Source organism: Dipodomys merriami, unplaced genomic scaffold (genome assembly GCF_024711535.1).
Source record: "Dipodomys merriami isolate MVZ:Mamm:240054 unplaced genomic scaffold, mDipMer1.0.p SCAF_43, whole genome shotgun sequence".
Taxonomy (NCBI): Eukaryota; Metazoa; Chordata; class Mammalia; order Rodentia; family Heteromyidae; genus Dipodomys; species Dipodomys merriami.
This window is the reverse complement of record NW_027205937.1, coordinates 10995486-11019455: the sequence shown is the minus strand read 5'-3', so window position 1 is coordinate 11019455 and position 23970 is coordinate 10995486. Positions and strand designations below refer to the sequence as shown.

The 23970-nt window shown below is 36.1% G+C and overlaps 2 pseudogenes; both read left to right on the top strand.

The window, feature by feature from the left end:
- LOC138807730 (tubulin beta-2 chain-like) overlaps positions 1–23970 on the top strand; it is a 174082-nt pseudogene that overhangs the window by 38785 nt on the left and 111327 nt on the right.
- Positions 15338–15437, top strand: LOC138807753 (U6 spliceosomal RNA; annotated as a pseudogene).

Sequence of the window (23970 nt, the reverse complement as noted above, 5' to 3'; positions counted from 1 at the left end):
GCCTCTTATACTCTTGTTGGCCTTTTCCCTGGGTGGGTTGTTCCTCTTCATCCCCAGTATCCTGTTCCTCATCCTCCTTTTCCTCTTCTTCTGATTCATCCTCCCCACCCTCTGAGGTCTTATCTGTCTGGCTCCAAGTTACTGGAAAGGCGAGAACTGATTGATGGCCTGATCTAACCTTAATTTTATCAGGCGTTTTTGGCGTATCGGCCAAGGCCAGTATGCGGAGTTCATAATCAAGGGACCACAGTTCTTTTAAAAGTTGAAGGTGTTCTCGCTTATGTTGAAGAGTCTCGGATAAAGGTGCCAGGTTAGGTAAAGGGCGGGAAGAAAAAAATCTGGATCTGGAGGGGCAGTGGGCCCTTGAAAGGCCAGGTCACAAAAGGGAGGGATTTTCAATAAATTGACCAGCAGTCATATCTAATACAACTGATGGGCAAGCCGTGGGGGGCCGAGAGGCATTTTGGAGAACCTCCTCTCCTGCTTTTACAAGTTTTAAAATTCCACTATCAAATAGAGAACATTTCAAAACTTCATTAATCAAATTCCAATAGGAAAAGGCGGTAGCAGGAACCTTTTCCGGACCAAAGGTTTCATAATAATCTTTTAAACAATCTCCTACTCTTCGCCATCTTTTTGCATCTATGATTCCTACAAGTCCTCTATGAATGAGAAAAATAATTCTAAATCCTTTTTCTTAACCCACGTTCCCCATGTCTTGAGGGCCTCCTTGAGGTCTGACAGAAATAGATCATGTGACGATGTTGCTTGTCCCATAGTGGGTCACTCACCATGTGCCGTCCCCACTCTCCTCCTGTATCTGTCTCTCGGCAGGGTCTGTCAAGGCGATCTCATGATCTCAGACTGTACTTAGCCAAGTTTTCCCAGAGGATGGCGTTCCTTCCTTAGTCAGAGGCTCGTGCCCCACGTTGGGCGCCAGTTGTCCCGACCCGCAGGACTTCAACCAGGGCAATGAACCTAAGCGAGAAGGAATGAAGGGACAAGAGACACGAAGAAGGACAGCAAGACAAGGATTCTGATCAAGCTGCCAAATTTTATTTTTCACACAGGGGTATTTATATGCTTAGAATAAGGAAGCTTTTTCATTGGCCGTAGCAGCTGCAAGATGTTTGCTTAGGGCAATGTGAAAAGGTGGTCCATAGCAGCTACCTGGTCTTTGTTTGGGGCAGGATGAAAAGACCAGATTCTATAAATAACCTCGAGAGATGTTCCAGCGAGATAGTCAAGCTTATCATGCAGAGAGACTCCCTGCAGGGCTCTCGACATCTTTCTACTTGTACATCCTGACAGTGCTCAGGTGAGTGATCAATTGGCAAATTTCAGGTGCTGCATGGAAAAGTCTTCTGTCACCAGTCTGGATTTGTGTGTGTGTAGAAGTGGGTTACAACAAAGATGGTCGAACCTTTTGGTAACTTTTCCTGCTATCTTCGCGAGGGGAGGGGGGGTGCATGGGCTTCATGGCTGAGGTCCAGGGGCCTGGAAGGGTAAGGTGCTTGAAGGAGACTGATCACCTTTAAATTACAAGACCAAGGGATTTGTGTGCCCTGGAGCTCTCTACTCCCTTGGGCCTGGTTGGTGGCAGTGGCAGCTTGGTAGGACCTGGGGGTGCGTCTCACAGGGGGTGGTTTCCCAGGGGGACAGAGTGTGTGGCCAGCACTTAGTAAGGATATGCACCCTGCGAGTATGGAGTGCACCAGCATAAGTCAGACTCCGGGTCTTCTCATCATGATGTCTGATGGTTGAGGCCAACCCTCTTTTAAATCTTGACCTATGATCTTCAGATCTCAGACTCCTGAGTAGCTGGGATTACAGGCATGATCCTCTGGCACTGGGCCTCTGATTCTTTTTGGTATATTAGGGTTTGAACTCAAGGCCTTAGGCTTGCCAGTCAGGTATTCCACCATGTGAGCCAAACCTTTCTGTCTTGGGCATTTCCAAAATAGAGACTAAATATATGGTCAGGCTGGGCTGGATCATGGTACTCCTATCTGTGACAGGCATGCTCCACCAGGCCTGGTCCTCTGTAGTTGGGATAATAGACATGTAGCACCATGTTCAGTCATCGGTTTAGATGGATTATCTCAAACTCTTAGTGCACAGCAGTCAATTCTTGACCACAGGGTAAGACCTGGGTTAGGCTTCAACTCTTGGACCTCAGTCTCCTCTTGGAACAGTTGTGAGGAAACAAGGGATTTATACAGAGGGATCTCTGGCACAGGGCACAGAGGGAGCGGCCATTAGATAAGGTTCCTGGCAATTCTATGAAAATGAAAGGAAAATAGCTGGAAAAGGCTCACATGGGGCTTGTTATTAATCGTGGAATAGGTGAGGGATTATGAAACAAAACATGTCTCTCTTTTATCCTTACCTTATCCCCATGAGGAAGAGGATCCTTCACTGTGTTCAGTTTTGCAGCTGGGGATACTGAGGCAAGGAGAAGCCAGGTGACATACTCATGACCTCCAGTTCACAGGAAGCTATGCCTGACTTCTCTGCCATACTCCCTAGGACAATGGGTGCTATTCAGTCCACTTCTTGTGGTGAGAAGTCCAATTCTTGTCAGTCGTGGGGCTTGAACTCTGGTCCTGGGCACTGTCCCCGAGCTCCTCAGATCAACGCTAGCACTCTACTACTTAAGCCACAGAGCTGCTTACAGTTTTTTGGTGCTTCTTTGGAGATAAGAGTCTCACAGACGTTCCTGCCCGGGCTGGCTGTGAACCATGATCCTCATATCTCAGCCCCCTGTGTAGTTAGGATTAGAGGTCTGAGCCATGGGCACCGGCTTAAGTTTAATTCTGACTTTTTTTCTCTCTCACACAGGAACTGGTTGAATGTGTGCTGGAGGAGGTGGCCCAGCGTCCCCATGTGGTTGGAACCCAAGGTGGCCCTCTCATTCTGGAGGTAGACTGTGGGTTAGGAGCTGTCTTGCTCAGCCTGTTGAACCAGCTCCATGAGGTAAGCCCCTCTGTGTCCTGGCTAAACTATAACGGTTATTCATTGTCCATCCAGCCTTACTGGATTTAGTATTTTTTGTATGTTATTTTCTAGCACCTGGCCAAAATTATGATACATAGTTATGGAATGAAAATATAATGCCATCATAAGAAAGTCATTTAGGTCTCTGGAAATGTGACTTCATGGTGTGGTGATTGGCTAGCCTGCCTGAATGCCTGGGTTCAATTCCTCACAGAAAAACACTGAAAGAGGTGCTGTGCCCCAAGTGGTAGAGTGGTAGCCTTGAGGGAAAAAAAAGCAAGCTCAGGAATAATTCCCTAGTCCTGAGTTTAAGCCCCCTGGACTGTCAAAAACAAAAGAAAACAGTTAGTAAATGCAAAATAAAGAACACATACTTGGAATATATAATTGCTCCTTCCATACTGATACCTGACAATAGTCCCTAATTCATGCATTTTGCCTATATTAGGATACTGTGTTGAAAAAAAAATGTTTTGTTCATTAGATCACTGCAGTTAATGCCAGGAATGTACTTAGATGTCAAGGGAAGATGAATTCTGGAAATTAAAAGATTCCAGGCTTTTGAGTGGTCACTGGTAATCACAGTGAGATTTGGAAATCTTTTTGGTCAGTCATGGCACTAAAAAGGCAGAGACTAATTAACAGTTGTGATAGAAGAGAAGGAATAACTCCAGATGGAAGGAATAAATGATAGTAACTAACATATACCAGAAACTGTTCTAGGGAAATATTTTTGGTTATTGAAGAACTAGTTATCAACTAGGTTTATACCTCATTGCCTTTAACATTGTAAATCTCTTAGGCTAGTTTTTAATCTCTGTGTGATAAATGTATCTCCTTCTATGCTGTTCTTTCATACCTGATCTCCTTTGCTTTCTAAAAACCTGTCTTTCTATATTACTCTATGAATATTGCCTAGTCCTAAATAACACCTACACAGATGGCAGAGGATGCTAATGTAAAAGTCCCATAGCTCATGAGTCATTAATATAACAACATGGAAAAATGAGGACATATTTATTCCTACCCCAATTTTTCTGAAAAGCTGCAATGTCATCATTTGGTTCAAATTTCCATTCTTTGTCTACATAGTGTCATTAAGTACACATAAATGCAAATATGAGCCAGGTGCTGGTAGCTCAAGCCTGTAATCCTAGCTACTCAGAAGGATGAGACCAGAGGATTGTGGTTCAAAGCAAGCCTTGTCAGGAAAGTCCATGAGACACTTATCTTCAATTAATCACAGGAAACCTGGAATTGGTGCTGTAGCTAAAGTGGTAGAGTGCTCAACTTGAGATGAAGAGGTGAGGGACAGCGCCCACAAAAAAGTGCAAATATGACTTTCAGTTTCCCCAAAAGGAATGACAAGGTCAATAGTAATCTTTCCAAGCATAAAAAATAATTACAAAATGATTCAGTGCACCTACTTTCACTGAGTTATTTAAGTTATGGCTTCTTTGCTGGGCATATTCTCTTCTTTTAAAAATTGTCAAATATTAGCTTTATAATAAACTTCATCTAATTTTTTTTTTTTCAAAAGTCCATACTGTCGATATCACTTTGCTTTCTTACTATCCTATTTCAAAGCTAATCCAGGCAGGAAAGTCTGTCAAACTATTATCTCTAAATAAACACTAAAAAAAGCCGGAAGTGGAGTTTTGGCTCAAGCAGTAGAGTACTAGCTTTGAGGATAGGTGGGCAAGAAAGACAACTGTTCAGGGACAGGGTCCAGCCCCTGGGTTCATGTCCCAGAACCAGGACAAACTAAACAAACAAGCAAACAAAAACAACCCCCAGATATTTCTTTGGGACTGTCCTTAAAGGAGTACTGCTCTGAGAAGAGGCTGCTTGTGCTGAACATATTCACAAGATCCTGCTTTTTTGGAATCCTTATTGCTATGGAGAACTCAGGACCAGACTAAAGGAATTGATAACTGACTCCTGCCAAAAGAGAATCTTCTCAGGGATGAAATATCCATACATAAGACACTTTTAAACCTCCATGTCTTTGTTTCTTTGCAGTAGAACAACTTTAAAACAATGTTATTAGGGGCTGGGAATGTGGTTCAGTGGTACAGTGCTTGCCTTGTATGCATGAGGCCCTGATTTCTCAGTACCACATAAACAGAAAAAGTCAGAAATGGTGCTGTGGTTCAAGTGGTAGAGCACTATCCTTGAGATGAAGATCTGAGGGAGAGCACCCAGGCCCAGACTTTAGGCCCCACAATTGGCAAAAACAAATAAAAACTAACTAAAAAAACAACAATGTTAATTCCTTTTATTCTATGCTGGCCTTCACATGGCACATTATTATCTTTTGTAATACTCTCAACTAGAAGTTACAGACAAGTTTATATGAATAAAAAACACACTGGAAAAAGTAAGGGACAGAGTTTCCTTCAATCCTTGGGATTCTTTTCTTGTACAGTAAAAAGGAAAGCACAAGTTAATTTGAACTTTATCATTTCTCTGTGTTCAATTCCTCTCCTGGGATCAGTTTCCACAAAGTCCAGTAACAATCATTGGTGCTTCTTGAGGTCTAATGAATGTTTTCTGTCTTCATTGAAATAACACAAGGACACTTTTGGACATGAGGTAATAGGTATTTCAGAGAAAACTTAGTAAAAGAGAAAATATAAAATTTATATTGCTTATAAATATGTTATCCATGAGTACATTTAGTTCAAACTTCATAATTGCTCTGCAAATTAAGCCAAATTTTAAATGGGAAGAAGGTCCTCAGATCATTCTTTTTGTGAGTGTATTTGCTGTGTGTTATTTCCCTAGTGCACATGAATTAACAATAAGAGAAACATTTGCAACAATAGGAGAAAGAGAAGTTCTGTGTTTAAGTATAAGGGTTCAATACAATATAGAAGACTACAAATAAGACAACATCGAAACAATAAAGCCAAGTCCAATATGTAGATTTATGGGAGTGTTCCTAAGTGAAATATGAAGTATGAGGCCTTTCCCTTTCTCAATCACGTTTGCTAATCGCACAAATTTTTAAAAATAGAATGGAAGAATAATTCTGGTTCCAATGAAAGTCAGATATAAGGGCATGGACTTAACTGGAAAAACAAGTCCATCTCGAGAGAGCAGGGATTATACTGGCAATGAACTAGTGGCTAAGATCACATTTCTTTTTCTTTCCTTTACTTGCATTTTGTTGTTGTTGTTGGTCTTGGCACTTGATCTTTGGGCCTGGGCACTGTCCCTCTGCTATTCAGCTCAAGGCTACTGCTCTACCACTTGAGCCACAGTGCCACTTCCAGTTTTCTTGTAGTTAATTGGAGAAAAAAGTCTCTGGGACTTTCCTAGCTGGGCTGGCTTTGAACCCCAATCCCCAGATCTCTCCACCACGCAGCTTAAGATCACATTTCTAACAGTGTACACTCAGCATATGCAATGTGTATGTTCATCTATCTTTATATGAATTTTTGAGTTAAAAATGTGGGCTACAGCTTAGACTTTTCACTCACAAAAATGTTCGTAGTTTAAAAGTTGATACTTCTGGAGATATAAAACCTAAGAATGTAAAGCAGTCTGGGAATTTCAGTTTGCATGCAGCCTGGGCAGAACAGTCTTTGCCACACTACCAGCCAAAACCTGAATCGGAAGAATGTCTCAGGTGATGGAATACCAGGCATGAGCAAGATTGATGAATAAGAGCTTGAGGCTTTTGCATACATACATACAAACATACACATACACACAGAGGCACTTATATGTGTACACACGAATACACAAATGAAACAACTCTTAGAATATGTAGAAAAGTTTAAAAATAGCAATAGAAAATATGTCCTGAGTAAGAATTAAGAGATGAATTTTAATATTAGAAAGTCCTCATGAACTTTCTTCAAAAAAGTTTGAGACTATTACATAGGTAGGGACAAGAGATAGTAAGAGAGTCAAGTAATTACTATTAAAGGGATCGAATGAATCAGAGATCCCAGCAGGTGCATCTGAAAATGATCATATCCTGTGTCAAATGTTAGAAGATCTTCTAAAATAGTACATAAACACTCTGAGCAGTCTGTCTAGTGGATAATATCATTGGAGAAGTTCAGAATTGCTAGTCTATGTCTAGATTAAATAAACCAACAAACATGGCAGGGCAATGTGATACAAACCTGGAATTCTAGCACTCAGACTAAGGCAGGAGATTAGAGAGTGGAATTAAATAGTGATACATTTCCTGGACCAGGTAGTATAATTTTGTCTAATAAAACAAACCAAACAACAAGAAAGGAATACACAGTTGGAAGTTTGGGCTAATTTTGTTATTATATTTTGAGAAGTCAAGTTTCCTATTGAAATGCAACTCGTATATAATCTTCAGTTTTGTTTTAAATGCTCTCTTCATTCCAGAACATTCCTAGATTCAAAATGGCTCATGATTCCCACCCAAAATTTGAAAAAGTAAGTAAGCATCATTCTGTTGGATTCCAAAGAAATGAGGAAGGATTACAAAATCTTAAGCCTAGAGAAATTTCAAAGTTCATCTAAAGCAGGACTTTGTAGATCATGCTAAATTAGAATTTAGAGTTAACATAAATATTTTAGTTTTGCTTCTAATTTCATATTTTATAGGATACTACAAAATTCTTTTTGAGTAGAGGGTTTAATTAACAAATTCACAAATGATTCTGGCATTCTATTTGCCTAGAATATGCTTTCAAGAGAGTTATAATTAGATCTTAGTTAATAGAAAATTCCAACAATTCATGTATAAAATGATAATGTAAATAATCTAGACAGAGTTGCCAACAAATTGATATTAATTTATAAATATAGAAAAATTGCAATTTTTGAGGATTTTGTATAACATTGTATGAAGAGAATAATTGTGTGACATCTTCTTTCTTCTACCTATATGTAACACAGGAAACAATTTCCTTAATTACGTGCCTCTGTATACAATGAGAAAAATGCTACATTTGGGGTTTGTTTTTGTTTTATTGGTTTGTCCTAGGGCTTGAAATCTGGGCCTGGGAACTGTCTCTGAGCCTGTTTATGCTCAAGGCTCGTGTGCTACCACTTCAATCTCAGTGCCACTTGTGTCTGACTTTTTCTGAGTTTATTGGATATTTGAACCATAATCTTCTGACCTTAGCATCCTAAATATCTGTGATAGTTTAAAAAAGTATAAATATAAATAACATTTGCAAGTGTTCTGATCTCAAGAATCTTACTGGGGGAAAAGTGATGCAACCCAGTTAATTGTAGTATTCTTTCCAGAAGAAGGAGAGAATCACATTATCAGAGGTGTAGTATTTTTTTCACAATAGAGATAAGCTATTCATGATGTGAATTAAGGGAATATTAAGGTGCACTTTACAAGTTGGAAATTATTGGACTAGGATGACTTTATGGCATAAATCTTTGGATTGATGGTTCATAGAAATTATAGCTTTCTCTGATAAAATTTGCTTACTCTTGAAGAATTAATTACAGATGCTTCATAATTTTATCCTCTACCAGAATGTGGCTATTTTTCTGTTGACTTCTCAATCTGTAACACTCCATTGGAAACTGCATCTATTGCAAAATTACATAACATGCAAACAGGTACTGTTTTGAATCGCTTAGGTATGAAATGTTCAGAATTTGAAAATGAGTAGTTATTAGACATAGGTATTTTGAGGAACACATATATTCTGTCCTCTTAACAACTCATTTACTTTTAAAAGTTATGGGTTTCCATAGAATTAAACTACATTCAGTTTTAGTATGAGAAAGTACTAAATTTTCCCTTTTTTCAAAATATTGTCAAGTTTATTGTGAAAATATTGTCTAGTTGTATAACATTCAAGTTGATGACTCTCTGATAAAAAAAGGAGTAATCAATTCAAATTAGATGCCAAATAATATTGATTTTTAAAAAGTTACTACATAAAATAATATTTACTATAACAATACAGTGAAATTATTTTTATGTAGCTTATTTTTTAATTTAATTTTATTGTCAAATTGGTGAACAATGGGTTACAGTAATTGTAAGGTAGTGAAAACATAACTTTTCAAACTTTTTACCCCCTCTTTCATTTTTCTTACAGTTTTCTTTCACCTCAATACTCCTCACAAGTTTTAATATACATTTCCAACATATTGTCTTTTGAGTATTGTTATTGCATTGGCTAGCCCTTTGTCCTTTGTCTTGCAATTTTGTTGTTCCTCTTCCCTTCCCTAATTAAGGTAAATGTATACACAATACACAGGGCACAAAATCAAATACAGCTGATGCCAAACTATAGGTGGAAAACCCAAAGAAAATAGAAATCACATAGTACATTAAAAACAACTGCAAAAAAATCTCTGTTTCCATACCTTGGAGTTCATTTTGCTCAGCATCAGCTTATATGTTCATATATACACATAAAGCCACTGGAAAATAATAGTTGCATGGACACTATATCATATCAACAACATGTTACTGTTTTTGATGGAAAAGGTTGAATTAGGATTGGGGAAAACGTGATTCTGATAAAGGAATTTCAAAAGAGTTTAAAAATTATGACAGGTATATTTTAATTGTTCAAATTTTTAACAAATTAGCCTATTAAGAAAATTGCCTGGGAAAATAGGCTTTCATGCAAAGACAGCTATGGAGACCTAGTTGAGAGGGAGCAATGTGGGTAAAGATAGCTCATTTTCACACTAAACAAACTTCAGAAACCTTACTGTAAATCCTGTAGGTTCCCTTGAGAATTGTCCTTACCCAGGAAATATACTCTCACTGTGTGAAATTCAAAGTTCTTAAGAAAACTAAGACATCAAATTTTGTGAATTGACCTTTAATTACCCAAATTATTCTTTGAAAAAGATAATTTGGGTCAAAATATTTAGGGAGAAAGGGCCCTTCAAAATGAAAGAAGGTATTGGGTTCACACTTTTCTGTTTGTAACACTTTCCACAATGTCTTTGCATGTGAAGCACTGAAACACAGAAAAAAATCTGATTGGTTACGCCAATGATTACACATTTCTAAGTAGCTCACAAAAAATAATATCCTTATTAACATGAGGTAGTGAAGACTTCTCTTATTACATAAGCCAAAAAGTTTGGGATCAGAAAAGAATTGAGAAAATTGAAAGGGTAAGAAAACAATGTTCTTAGAAGCCCTATCTAAGCATACTGACTTCAGCAGTGGAGGGAGGCCAAAAATTTTGATATAGATTGTCTTAATATTTTTGCTACCTAAAGTGATTTTACAGAGCCTATTTGGCTCACTACAATGTAGAACAGTTTGAATGAGGACAGGAAAATAAATTCTACGTCCAAATGAGGCAACTTAAAAGAGTTTTAAAAGAGAAACCATGAAGATGTAGCGGGGTGGGGTGGGGAGGAGATCTTATAGTCTTTCAGCTTCACTGGACTTGAAGTCAAGAAGCTGTGCTTAATTGGAAATCAGGGAAGAGCTAAGAGGAGGACATAGAATTAGGACATAGAAGCATTGTCCTTTGTAATAGACACTGTTACCCAAGGTATGGATGATTTAACTCTATTCTATTCCATACATCTTGCTGAGCAAATGCAAGACTAAGAAAAAATAATCTATTGAAATAATTTTGCAAAGAATAACTTCACTGATCCTGATATGGTATCTAAGGAGAGTCCTAAGAGAGAACATAAAAGTGGAGTATACTTCAGTTTCCTCTAAGCATCTTGTTAGCAAAATATATCTTTGAGGTTAGAAATGATTGAACCAAAAAGTAGTGGAGTACTTATTTTTGTGGAACTTTAGACACAAGAAGACTTTCAAGGTAAAAGAAAAAGTATAGCTAAATATTTGTGATCACAGCTTCTTGGATCGGTTTTTTGGAGACAAAGTTTTACATTAGAGTTTGTCCTCATTAACATAGATGTTGGATTTTCGTGGCAACCAAATGCAAGGGTGAAGCTTAATGGACTCCCTTGGACAAGTAAACAGCATGGTAGAAAAAAATGGCAAATAATATTTAGGAAATTAGTTTGGCTAATTACTTTGCCAGAGCAAAGAATGAAAGATATAATTCAAAATCACTTGACTTAAAAGTATGAAGAAAGAGTAGTGAAGAGAGATGAGAGAAAACATAGAGGACTCTTCTGTCTACAGTGGAGTAATGGATTCTTGATCTTGTTTCTTCCATTCTATCTTCACAAGCTATCAAGTGTGGCTGAGGACTGGAGTATCCATTGCAGACAAAGAGAACTCACAGAAGAAAATATTTGCAGCAGATGTAGGTGATTCACAACCTTAGATAATCTACTTAAATCTGTTCAAAATTCTCTGCTACCCCAAACTGCCCTCTTTGAACAGCTTTGTTTGCTATTCCCAAGATTACCCTTCATGAACTATTTAAAATTTTGAGAGGTCATATACATCCTCTCTAGAGATTGCTGTTTGGTTATGATTTTGTGTGTTTTTGTTTTTTGTTGCGTTTTTTAATTAAATTTCAAAAGGTTGTGCAAGTGTATTACAATAAATATGTCCATCTAATTGTCCAATGCTCCTGGATCAGAGTGACTCCTTCTATCATTCTCAACCAACCCCTTCTCCAAGATGTATTTCAGATTTATCACTTCCTTTATCACATGTGTACATTGAGTATTCTAGCTGTACTTGCCCCTTGTTCCATTTTTCATTCATTCTGTCTTTACTATTATTCCTCTCTGGTTTCAACTTCCTGATAGTCATTCTGTTAAACTGTTAATATTTTGAAAGGTTTATATACTATCCATGGAGTTTCAATCCTTCGTACACTTGAACTGATGTCAGCTTATATTTCCATAATTCATTAATCTGCAATAACAATTTGCAAGACTGGAGACGTGAAGCACCTAGACATGATTTTATTCTCATCCATTTGTAAGATTAATCTTTAGTCAACAAGAAAGTTTAAAAATGGCTTAGAATATATTCCTAACTACCAAATTTTATAAATGGCTTTGAAAAAGGTTTGTGATTATTTTATTTTACATGGGATAATATTTTCTACTACCTATAAGTTTTGGAAAAAGAAGAAGACTACGATTTACTACTATACAGGAATATGGTAGAAATAGAAGACAGATTTTATGTTTGTCACATCTCTGATGAGTACCCATATTCATGACTTTAAGTCATATTTCTTACTATGTTAAACTGATAGGTAAAATATAAAACAACATATGATAAAGCAACTATTTGTGACTTTTTAAAATGTACCTTAGTAAGTGATTAAACTTACTTTATTAGCTAGTGTTTGGGTTTGAATTATGGGAGGTTTTTCTATTTGACACATTTCTGTAAGGCACCTACTGAACAACACAAATGGTGGGTGGTACTATTTCTACACTTTAATGAATGGTTGAACCTGTTTGGCGTTAGTGCTGGGTAAATAAAACAACTCTATTGTAACTTGCACCCTAAACTTGAAAAATTTTGTAATGTCAATATTGTCTACTTGTCAAATGTTATTTTGGTGAATGTGATTTTTAAGAGATTATTTGAAAAGGAATATGTTTTCAGGAGATTAAGTGTAGGTTATCATTGGTTTGAGACTGATAACATTTTTATTCTACAGAAACAAGTTTTACTGAAGTACCAGTATTTTGAAGCATTAACGTTCTTCTCAATTAATGGTTTTGTGAATTATATTTGACCTGTAAGTCAAGTTTTCCTAGCCTTGGTAGACCAATTATGGATCTATCGTTCTAGGAACTATTTTTTTTGCCTACTTATGCTGGACTGAAATCTTGGAGTAATCATTAGAAGAGGGGTATTAAAAATAATTTTGTGACATTTGTGATCTTGGTCACTCATATGGGCTGGTCATTTGTTAATTGAAAGTTTGAATTACTGTACTTTCTCTCAGATTTTGTGATCTCATCTTTCATTTTAAGTTGCATTGCATTACACAATTGCTTACCACTAATTCCGGTGTCATAAGGAATTGAGATGGATTTTCAATTAATTTCTGTTGGCATGTTTCATGAGCCTCGGTGAGAAATCTTCCCCTTGTTATCAGATGAAGAGGATAACTAAGACCTGGGATCCTAGGACCCATTGGTCCTGCAGAAGAATAATACCTTTTAGATATCATATCAGCAAAATTTGGGTACAATAAGTAGAAATGCTTCAGAAATATAGAGAAAAACATTTTGCAACCAGTGAGTTAAAACAATAAACAGAGCAGCAGAGCAAAATCCCTTATAGATTAGAGGAAAACAATTGTTTTTTTTTTACAATGTGAATTCAAAAGACCAAGAATACTTAGAACATATCACAACTTTATACCAAAGACATTGCATTGATACTTTTTATATTCTAATGTACATTCTAAACCTTATTATTTATATTCAAATCTATTTATTATAATAAATATCTATTTATTTGTCAAATTATCAATTAATTCTAGTAAGTTTCACTGTGTGAAAAAATATCAGCACGTATAAATATAAAATATATAACTATAAAATATAAGAAAAAAGGCACATGTTTTGCAATGTTCTGTTGTGGTTAGGGTATCAAAGGCAACTGTGTTTTAAAATATTATTCCATTATTTCTACCTCAGTGTTTGGTAGAGTTGGACCTAAAACTTTACCATTTGGAGATTTACAGCCTAGAGACAAGAGGAAACACTGTGATTAAAACATTACCAATTTAAGGCCTAATATCGAGGAGAAACATATAGACTTCTCTTGTAACTATGAAAATATTTGATGAAAGAAAGGCAGTAGTGTAAATTCCTGCCTGGATGGATGGTAGATTGGCCAGGACATTTGGTAATCATGCATGTGAATTTTTTTTTCACTTTCTTGGCTTTAGCTACTATTGAAATGTTAGGTATAAAAAACAATTATATTTTGATAAAATACCTTCTAGTCTAAATGATTCTGTCTTAACTGTTTATCTCTCTATGATCCCTTTTAACTAATATTAGTTTTGTTCCAATAAGAAAATCTATGCTGTCAGGGTAAGATATTCTGGTTGGTCTGTTGCTACAGGGAAGAAGAGTAAAGGGTCAGGTAGACATTTATACCAGTAAGACATCATTTAGGAATTTTTAAGCTGCAGAAGTTTAGAAGTAGCTCTTAAGCAAGGCTTACTTTGAATCCATTAGCTCCACAAAGCTAACTCAGTTTATAAATAAGTACTTGAAAAACAATCACCTTTGACCTAGCTATAAAGGCTTCAAAGTATGATCAAATTTAAAAATCAAGAACTCTAACAACAACAGATGCTGGAGGGGATGTGGACAGAAAGGAACCTTACTTCATTGTTGGTGGGAATGTAAACTTGTTCAACCACTTTGGAAAGCAGTATGGAGGTTCCTCAAAAGACTTCACATAGATCTCCCCTATGATCCAGCAATCCCACTTTTGGGCATTTACCCAAATGTTTACAAACAAGACCACACTAAAGCTACCAGCACAACTATGTTTATTGCAGCATTATTTACCATAGCTAAGATATGGAACCAACCCAGATGCCCCTCAGTAGATGAATGGATCAAGAAAATGTGGTATATATACACAATGGAATTCTATGCCTCCATCAGAAAGAATGACATTTCCCCATTTGTTAGGAAATGGAAAGGTTTGGAAAAAATTATATTAAGTGAAGTAAGCCAGGCCCAAGGAAGCATCGGTCCCATGGTTTCCCTTATTTGCAATATCTAGTATAGGTATGAGTCAAGCAGAAAAGGTCAGATAATGTGATGTTAGGAAAATGAACCCTTAAATATGTATTTTAATGTTTTCATTTCTTTCATGCATGTGTTTCTAACGCATTTATAAGATTATTTCTTTGTTGCTTTGTATGTCCCTCCCCCACAGTGTAACCCCCGCTTTCACTATATTTGATGTCAGTATAACATGTGGAGGAGATGGGGACAAACAAGTCGTTTAAGGATTCAGGTGGACCTGTTGCAACAATGAGAAGTACAAAATGTCATGTCAAAACCAGCTTTACAATGTCGGTGTGGGGGGGAGGGGGGTATAATTGGTTGGGGGGAGGGGGGTAAAATTGGGTGGGGGGAGGGGGGAGGCGGGGAAGGGAAGTGAAGGGTAAACAAAGGAGGAGGCTGCAATGCTTGGTAAGAAATGTATGCATTATCCTGCCCATGTAATTGTAGCCCCTCTGTACAGTATGTTCTCAAATAAAATAAAATACAATTTAAAAAAAATTGCAAATGTGAGCAATCGACCAAACAATATTAGCTTTTCCCAATATACACAGAATTTTAGAGAAGTAAGATCAATAACATTTTTAGGAACAATAAGGTTTCCTAGTTACAAACAGTCAACCAAGGATATATGCCTGTATAAAGATTGCATCAATAACTACTTAAATTTACAGGATACTACATGCTTCAGCAGGACGTTTACCCAAATTACTACAATATAGAGATTATCATGGCACTTGCACAAGGATGATATGAAAATTTGTGAAATATTCCATATTTTTCATTCTTGAGATGCAAGAAATGAAAAACAGTCATTAAAAAATTTATTACAAAAATACAAGTCGTTATGTCGAAAAATGAACTTTACAACTTTGTGCTGGTGGAGGGGTAGCAGGGAGGATTGAGTGGGGAAGCAGGGGAAGGATGGGAATGGATGGGAAGGGTAAATACAGGAGGAGGCTACAATGCTTGATAAAAAATGTACTCATTATCTTGCCCATGTAATTGTAACCCCTCTGTACAGTATTTTCACAATAAAAAATTTAAAAAGGCAAATGTAACAATATATGTAATTCATTGAACTGAAAGTTAGTTTGACATCAGTGTGTTAAATCCTCACCTTAGAATGGCCTTTACATAGCATAATCTTTACAAAACATTTGAAATTGGATAACATTGTCATTTTATCCCAAAGAAATAAAATACTATAAGGACCTAGGAAAAAAAAGGAATCTTAAACTTTTTCTATATGGAATGCTATCTGAAATAACACATTTATTAACGAACCTATATATTATAAAACAATGTATAATTCAAAGTATTATATCTAGGAGAGAATTAAATAGATTATGGACATTATACAAACAAAATACAGAGTATTTTAAAATATACTTTTTTCATACAAGCACCAGAAATATTTTTAGTTTCTGTACTACTCATTTCAACAGATAAGTTAAAGTGATTTCTGATTTAAAAATCACAAACCCTGCAGAAATCATTATAGATGTATACAAACAACTCTTGAATACATTTTGACATCAAAGTCAGGCAATTCACTTGAAGAATACTATGGAATCCATGAATTTTTAAAGTAAGATATTGCTGTTGCTTTGTATTGTGAAAATATTTTGTACAGACACAAAGATGGATTGGCATTTTTGAAATTTAAGAATCTTAACCAAACCATTATGAGTTAGGAGAACAATTTTTACAGCCTTCCACAATTTAAAAGAGGTAGTGATACATATTTATCCTTTTGGCAATATTAAATGCAGTTTCTTCCAAGTCGTTCTTCAGACCTGGTTTGATATAATGCTTCAATAGAAGGCAATCCAGCATATCTTTGATATTTCTATTCCAAGCAGCAAGATGAAAGGGAGTCAAGAGGACTTTACTTTGGGCATTGGTATCTGCCTCAATGTGAACTAAGGAAGCAGCCACTCTGGTATTATTCAACATATAAGCACTGTGCAGGGGTGTCTAGCCATTCACAGTAATTGCATGAATATCTGCCTTGAGCCACCAACTCATGGACCATGTCTAAGTGCCCACTGGAGGCTTCCCGATGAAGAGAGGTATACTCATCATCATCCCTAGTATTCACATGAGTGGCCTTTTAGGAAAGCAGTGTCTGCACTGTAGTAAGCCAATTATTTTCAGCAGCCCAAACAAAAATTTGTTTTAATACTTCTCCATTTTTTTGCAAATGATATCATTCCTCACTTTTTCATCTTGTTCCTTGTCTTCATCAGAATTGCCTAACCAGAGACAGTGAGTACCAGTGGGAATGGGGTGCACATGTATTCCAGAATAGTTCACGTTGGTTGAACTGGTCAGAAAAATACAGTGAATTTTCTACATCTGTTATTTCACCATGATTTTCTTTCTCTTTTTCCAATTTTACTATTGGAAATTATTCTAACTGGAGAGTAGGGAATTCATAGAGAGCAAAGGAAAGGTTTCCTCCATATTCAAAGGTACAGACTGAAAATGGGACCAGTGGTGTCTTCATGTGCAGCTTATTATAGGAATGAGAAAATATGAAATAATGCCTTCTATGTAAATGATTTGGGAAATGGCAGAGCAGAAAGTGAAATGATGCAACCAAAAATATAAAAGCAAAATAAATTAGGATAATTATGGAGCAGTCACATTATCTATGAGAACCATGAAAGGGAGAGAGGAAGAGAGAGACAGATGTACAATGACCTAGCTAGCCACAAAATCCATGCCTCTGATCAATTTATAGAGCAAACAATTTTATTTTTTAAAAGAGGTGGAAATGGAATTTATGAATTTACTTGAAATTAGTAAATACATTTTTATTAGCCTACATAAAGAGACATAGCTTTGACCAAATTACAGACAAAAATCTAAATCCTTGATAATTCTAGTAACAGATCTGACTGAAATCAGTTGAATCACACTTTTCCTGTAGAGTGAAGGAATAGGTCCAGGCTAGGAAAGCAGCTAGAGAAGGCAGACCGATTGTATCTGTGACAAAACTTTGTGGAAAATGGTATCAAGGATTAAGTACTGGTGATCCACTTGCACTGGAAGTGTGAATCTGAACTATTGCTTGCTGATTCTGAACTATTTCTTTAATAATTATAAGTTCCAAGAAGAAAAGGTGAGATTTAATTGATAGCAAAGGATTAGTAATACACTTTGACTTCTCATTAAGCACCTTCAATCATCAAAATCACATGAAGACAATAGACAGGCCTACTTTTTTGGATGAAAACAAGTATCTTTAAAACAAGGTAATTAAGTATTCCTACAAAGGACTTCTATTTTACTACTGCATTATATAGTTTTTTCTAATGTTGGGTAACAAATAATGGATCTATTAGAAAGCTCTTAAAGCTCATATGTTCAATAGTGAGTTCTCTTATATTATACCATGGTATTTTTGTTTATGGTTTTAAGAAGAAATTTACTAGCTTAAATTTCTGACAAGACAATATCATCACTGTACAACTTGCTTCTATACTCTAAGTTTTAAATTACTATCTAATATGTGTATTAGATAGCTATAGAGGAAAAACTAGAAGCCACACTTGTGGCTCATGTGTTTATCCTAGCTAATCAGAAAGATATCTGAGGATTGTGGTTTGAAACCAAACCAAGCAAAAAAAAGTCCATTAAATTCTGATTTGAAAGTAACCAGCAAAAGCTAGAAATGGAGCTGTGGGACAAGCAGTAAAATTCTAGGCTTGAGAAAACTACAACAAAAAAACAACAAATTCTGGGACAGAGCCAGGCCATGAGTTCAAGCCTAGTATTAGCACCAAACAAATGAATTAATTAATTAATTAAAATAAATTAAGTGGTCACATGTGGCGAGGCAAGTAAAATGTGACACCCATGGTGACTGGATTGTGTATTATTTTGTAATAAGGCAAATTAACATTTGTCCTAATCACTAAAATTTTATTTGTACTTTTTTGTACTAAACCCTGAATTTAGCATGCAAGTATATGTGTGTACATGTGCACACATGTGTGTATGTGTATATGTGTGCTTGTGTTGTTGCAATGTTGCTTGCCAATGTGGACAAGGTGAGGCTCAAAAGAGCTAACTGTGTTGCAATGTTTTTATTTATCAGTGTTCTGTCATGTCATTTCTGTGGAGCCACCCTTCTGTGCATTTTATTTTTCAAATAATATCATCATCATAATCAAAGCATATACAACATTAAGTTAGATAAAAGAGACCACTTTCAGCTCTTATTATATGTTAGGTAAGAAGATACAGATATAATTAGGTAGTAAGTTATTGCTGTAAGATGACTGTCAGTACAAAATATGTATTTGACCTCTTAAATTGGTTATACTTTTAAGATATACTCATGGAGTGAGTTTGACTGACTTGACCAAACAGGTATTACTCTCTGGTTATTCCTGTGAAACACAAGGTGAATAAACTCTTTCTGGATTTCTGTTGAAAATAACTTTCTTTGTAACATTATATCTATTCTCACTAAGATAATCAACCCTGTATTTATTTGGTTTGAATATCTCATCATATTGACTGAAAACCAGTATTGTGGATATGCTTGCTAGATATACCTTTCAAAACAAACAAACAAAAAGCATGTGTCACCTCCAGATTGTGGATGCATTTGAAGTTCTTTTGTACATGCAATGGGATCCTCACTAATGGCTCTTTTGTGAAAGTAACTATCACAACTTTAACAAATAAGGCTTTTCGAATATCTTTTCCAATATAAATAACAACCCCGAGAGCATCCTGCAATTTCTGAAAAGCCTTTGAATATTTTTAGTATTATTTCAGTTCATTGACTATAGAGCTATAGACATTTCTGAAATAAATGTTAAGATCTGAAGATGTAAGTGGGTATATAGGCTTTTTATGCAATAGAATATTATGAAATATTATGAAATAGAATAAAAGGATATAAGTGAATTTGGTAAGCTAATTATTAGAATAACTTTGTTTTCTAGTAACAGTTTTTTTTTTCTTTTTTTGGGGTCCGGTCGTGGGGCCTTGAACTCTGGGCCTGGGCACTGTCCCTCAGCTCTTCAGCTCAAGGCTAGTGCTCTACGGCTTGAGCCACAGCGCCACTTCTGGCTTTTTCCTGTTTGCTTATGTGGTGCTGAGGAATCGAACCCAGGGCCTCATGCATGCAAGGCAAGCACTCTACCACTGAGCCACCTTCCCAGCCCCAGTAACAGTTTTTTGAATGTAGATGATGCAGTTAAATTATTTCCTTTGTGGCTCTGTACTTCAGTTAGTTTTATAATTTTGATAATTATAAGAGTGAATTTGTAGAAAAATAAAGGTATTTGAAAATGATGGATTAATCTTGTGTTTTCTCTACTCCCAAGAAAATGAGTTATTTTCAAGTGTTAATATTTTATCATTGAATCTTCAATATCACAAGAAATTTTGAAAAACATGCAGTAGTATTGATGTCTTTTTAAACCAATTGTATTCACAAGTTGGAGAGTCTTTAATTCATGCTTAGGTCTTGGTTTCCATGATTTTTAACCTCTCGTTCCAAACATTAATGATAGGTAAGACTGCATTTTTGGGTATATGAAAGGTAAATATTTATCTGGGGTCAAAGGTGATTTTTATATCAGTCTTGCTTTAATAACATTTTAAAGCAATACATTTCTCTCAAAATGTTGGGTATAAAAAGCAATCAAGATATATCTAATGGTAAACAACTTATGTGAGCTACAATGTGGAAATGATTGGTCTATAAGACCTGCAATCTGTTTCCTTCAGGAATTGGGGAGATTATTCTTTCAGTATGACTGCGATGCAGTGTTGTCATGGGAGAGAATATAATTTCTACAATTTTGACCTAGAAATCAAAAATGTTATAGTTTAGCAGTTCCTTTCACCAGGGAGGTATAAATTGATTATGAACTTGGAGTTTTCATATTGCAGTTACCTATTTCCTTTTTTTTTTTTTTAGTTGGTCTTGGCACTTGAACTCTGGGCTTGGGTACTGTCCCTGCACTCTTCCGCTCAAGTCAAGCACTGTACCGCTTGAGCTACAGTGCCACTTCTGGTTTATTAGCGGTTTATTATAGATAAGAATCTCTCGGACTTTCCTGACTGCGCTGGCTTTGAACCGCGTTCCTCAGATCTCAGCCTCCTGAGTAGCTACAATTACAGGTATAGCCACCGACATCCCGCTTAGTTTCCTATTTTCTAACAAAGATAAAGTGAAATATTATTAGAGTGTGAACAATAATTCTGGGAAATTTTCCTAGAATTAGTGAACTAAGTGCTGGTATTTTAGTCACAAAATAGAATGAAGTTATTTGATACGGTGGGAATGGGCCGCAGGCTAAGATTTACCATTTGTGAAATGTTGTACTAGTAATTCCAACTATGAAGACTTCAATATCATCATCTGAGAATTAGAAATAGAAGTAGTTCTACTTTATGGGATTATTGTGAGGATTAAATTAGATACCATAGGTAACTTACTTGGAAAAACAATCAGCATTTGATCCTTTCTACCTGTTATTTTATCATGTGATGAATTCTAACATTTTTACTGTGATTTTTATATTGTTTCTCTTTAGGATATGCAATGTGATGTATTGACATTCATTTTGTTGGTCACTTTTCTGTCATTTTGAGGAAAATAACTGCAAAGAAAATTTCTGAGAAGGAAACTACTATTTTGACTCATGATTTAAGAGAACACACTTCAAGGTTCAGATGTCTCCATTGTTTTTTTTGGGGGGGGTCCAGTCGTGGGGCCTGAACACTGGGCCTGGGTGATGTCCCTCAGCTGTTCAGCTCAAGGCTAGCTCTCTACCACTTGAAACACAGCGCAACTTCCAGCTTTTTATTTTTGCTTATGTGGTGCTGAGGAATCGAACCCAGGGCCTCAGGCCTGCAAGGCAAGTTCTCTACCACTGAGCCACCTTTCCCAGCCCCGTCTCCATTGTTTTTAATTATATTTTTATTAAATAGTTGTATGAAGGAATTTCCATTCAACAAATCAGTTTATAAGTACAATGGATCTTTACGTAACTTTCCAATACCCTTCCAAACCTCACCCCACTTTCATTTCTTCTAGTTTCTGCATTGAATATTATACCTTCCCTCTCTTCATCCATAACTCTCTTTATTCCTTCCCTTTGACTTCCGCTCATATCTTCCAAATGATAGTTTCTTGGTATTCATTTTGTTGGAATAAAAGTTCAATTTTATAAGAAATTACACCTTTTAAATACTCGTCTGCAAAGAGCATGCTTTGGTTATTACTGTTGTGTAAACTTGCATAAAGTCCTATGTTCCAAATACACGACAGAACATGGGTCCTCTGTGTGTCTGGCTCTGACTTAGTTTACTTAACATATTTTTAGATCTATCTATTTCTTTGCAAATTATGTAACAGTCTTCATAATGGATGGGTGCAATCCAACTGTGTATATGTGCCCCACTTTCTCCAACCATCCTTCTACCATAAGACATCTGGGCTGTTTTCATAACATGGTTACGGTAAATAGTGCAGCAGTGAACATGGTTGTGGAAGTGATTTTGCTATATCTTTTGGAAGAATTCGTCACTATCTTTCTGGGAGCAATCCTCTAGACAATTTTTCAAGAATAAGTACATCCCTCCTTTCATCTCCATCATAACGTTTTGCAAGGCCTCAAAAACACACTACCCCCTACAGGTCTCAATAAGCTAAAACCACACTGGGCCCATATTCTTTCAATACATTTTTTTTCATGATTATACACATAACTTACTGAGAACCTTCTATGTACTTTTCTAATGTGGGAATGAGAGACATGACAATAGAGTAAAAGTAAGAAAATTTCAATTTAATTAGTTATTATAATATTTAAAAACATTTTCAGCTCTAACTCATAGCCTCACTTACTATTGTTTTAATCTTTATTTGAGTACTTCATCAATCCCCTAAATTATAACAGGTGCGTTAAATACAAAAGCAAAAATTGTGGTTTGATTTTGACACTCATGTGTGAGGATGCACAATATGGGCAAATAGGTAGATTGGAATTAATACCCATTATCCATTATGTTAAATTAAGATGGTTTTCCCAAACTGATTCTCGCAATTCATATTCCATTCAACAAGAAACTTGTGACAATTCCCTTTGTTTTGCTCCTTAATAACTTTTGTTTCCATTTTATTTTACAACGAAGGTTGATATTTCATAAATCTACTGTAGATACAAAGATATGATAAAATATTTCTGTCTGTATGCATTGATATATACATACACACATCTATTACACAGGTTGTAATGATAATTTATAACTTCTGTAACTACATGATTTACTAAACTATTTAAAAAATAGACAGCTTATGCCTGGAATCCTGGTTACTCAGGAGGATTTCCTGCAGGTTTTTAAGTACTGAATTAATTTGTGTTTTCTTGGGTTGTTTTGTTTCATTTGAATGTATGTGTTGAGTTGTTCCAAACTTTCCTTTTGTTTCTTTCACTCACGTTCTTACCTAAGTGCTGAGAAACCAATTCTTCTTTCTCAAAATAGTCAAGGTGAACATTATTTATTCCAAAGCAATTTCAGTAATATTTAAATACCTTCATACATATGAATGTTATATGAATGCTAAGTGCTGAGAATGGTTTATTTCACAGCAGTCTTTGGCATACACAGACAGATCATGAAATATATGAAGATAATAAAACTATACATGCTTGCCAGGAGGAGAAAATCCTATTATTAATTGTTTGACAAAGACTTCCCTTCTCGTGAAAGAAATACACTGTTTGATGCAGAATTTCACAAAATCATATAGCTAGGAAGAACCTAAACAATCATCTAATTCTACAGAGTTGAGGGAGATGAATTGCCCTCCTGAACAATTTACTTTTGGGTCATATAAAAGCAGGCTTGCAAAAAGAGAATAGACTTTAGAGAAACATGATCAGTTGTATGTAAATAGCTGTTTAGCTGATTTTGTTAATTTGTGAACCAATACATGGCAATAGGGTACAACAAGGTAAAAAAAATTAAAGAAGGTAGTATTGAAATACTCATTGGTGTGTTTGTGTGTTCACGCACACGTGTGTATGCACACGCACATTTGCAGGAGCTGATGCATGTATTCATCATTCCTGAAGCTTGTTAGTGCCTGGGCACTATCCCTAAGCTTCTGTGCCCAAGGATAGTGGTCTACCACTCGAGCCACTGCTGCACTTCTGATTTTTTGGAAATAATCACATGTATTTTCATGATTGGACTGGCTTTGAACAGTGGTCTTCAGATCTCAGCCCCCTGAGTAGCTAGCTAAGCTGATTCAGCCTCTGAGTAGCTAGTTAA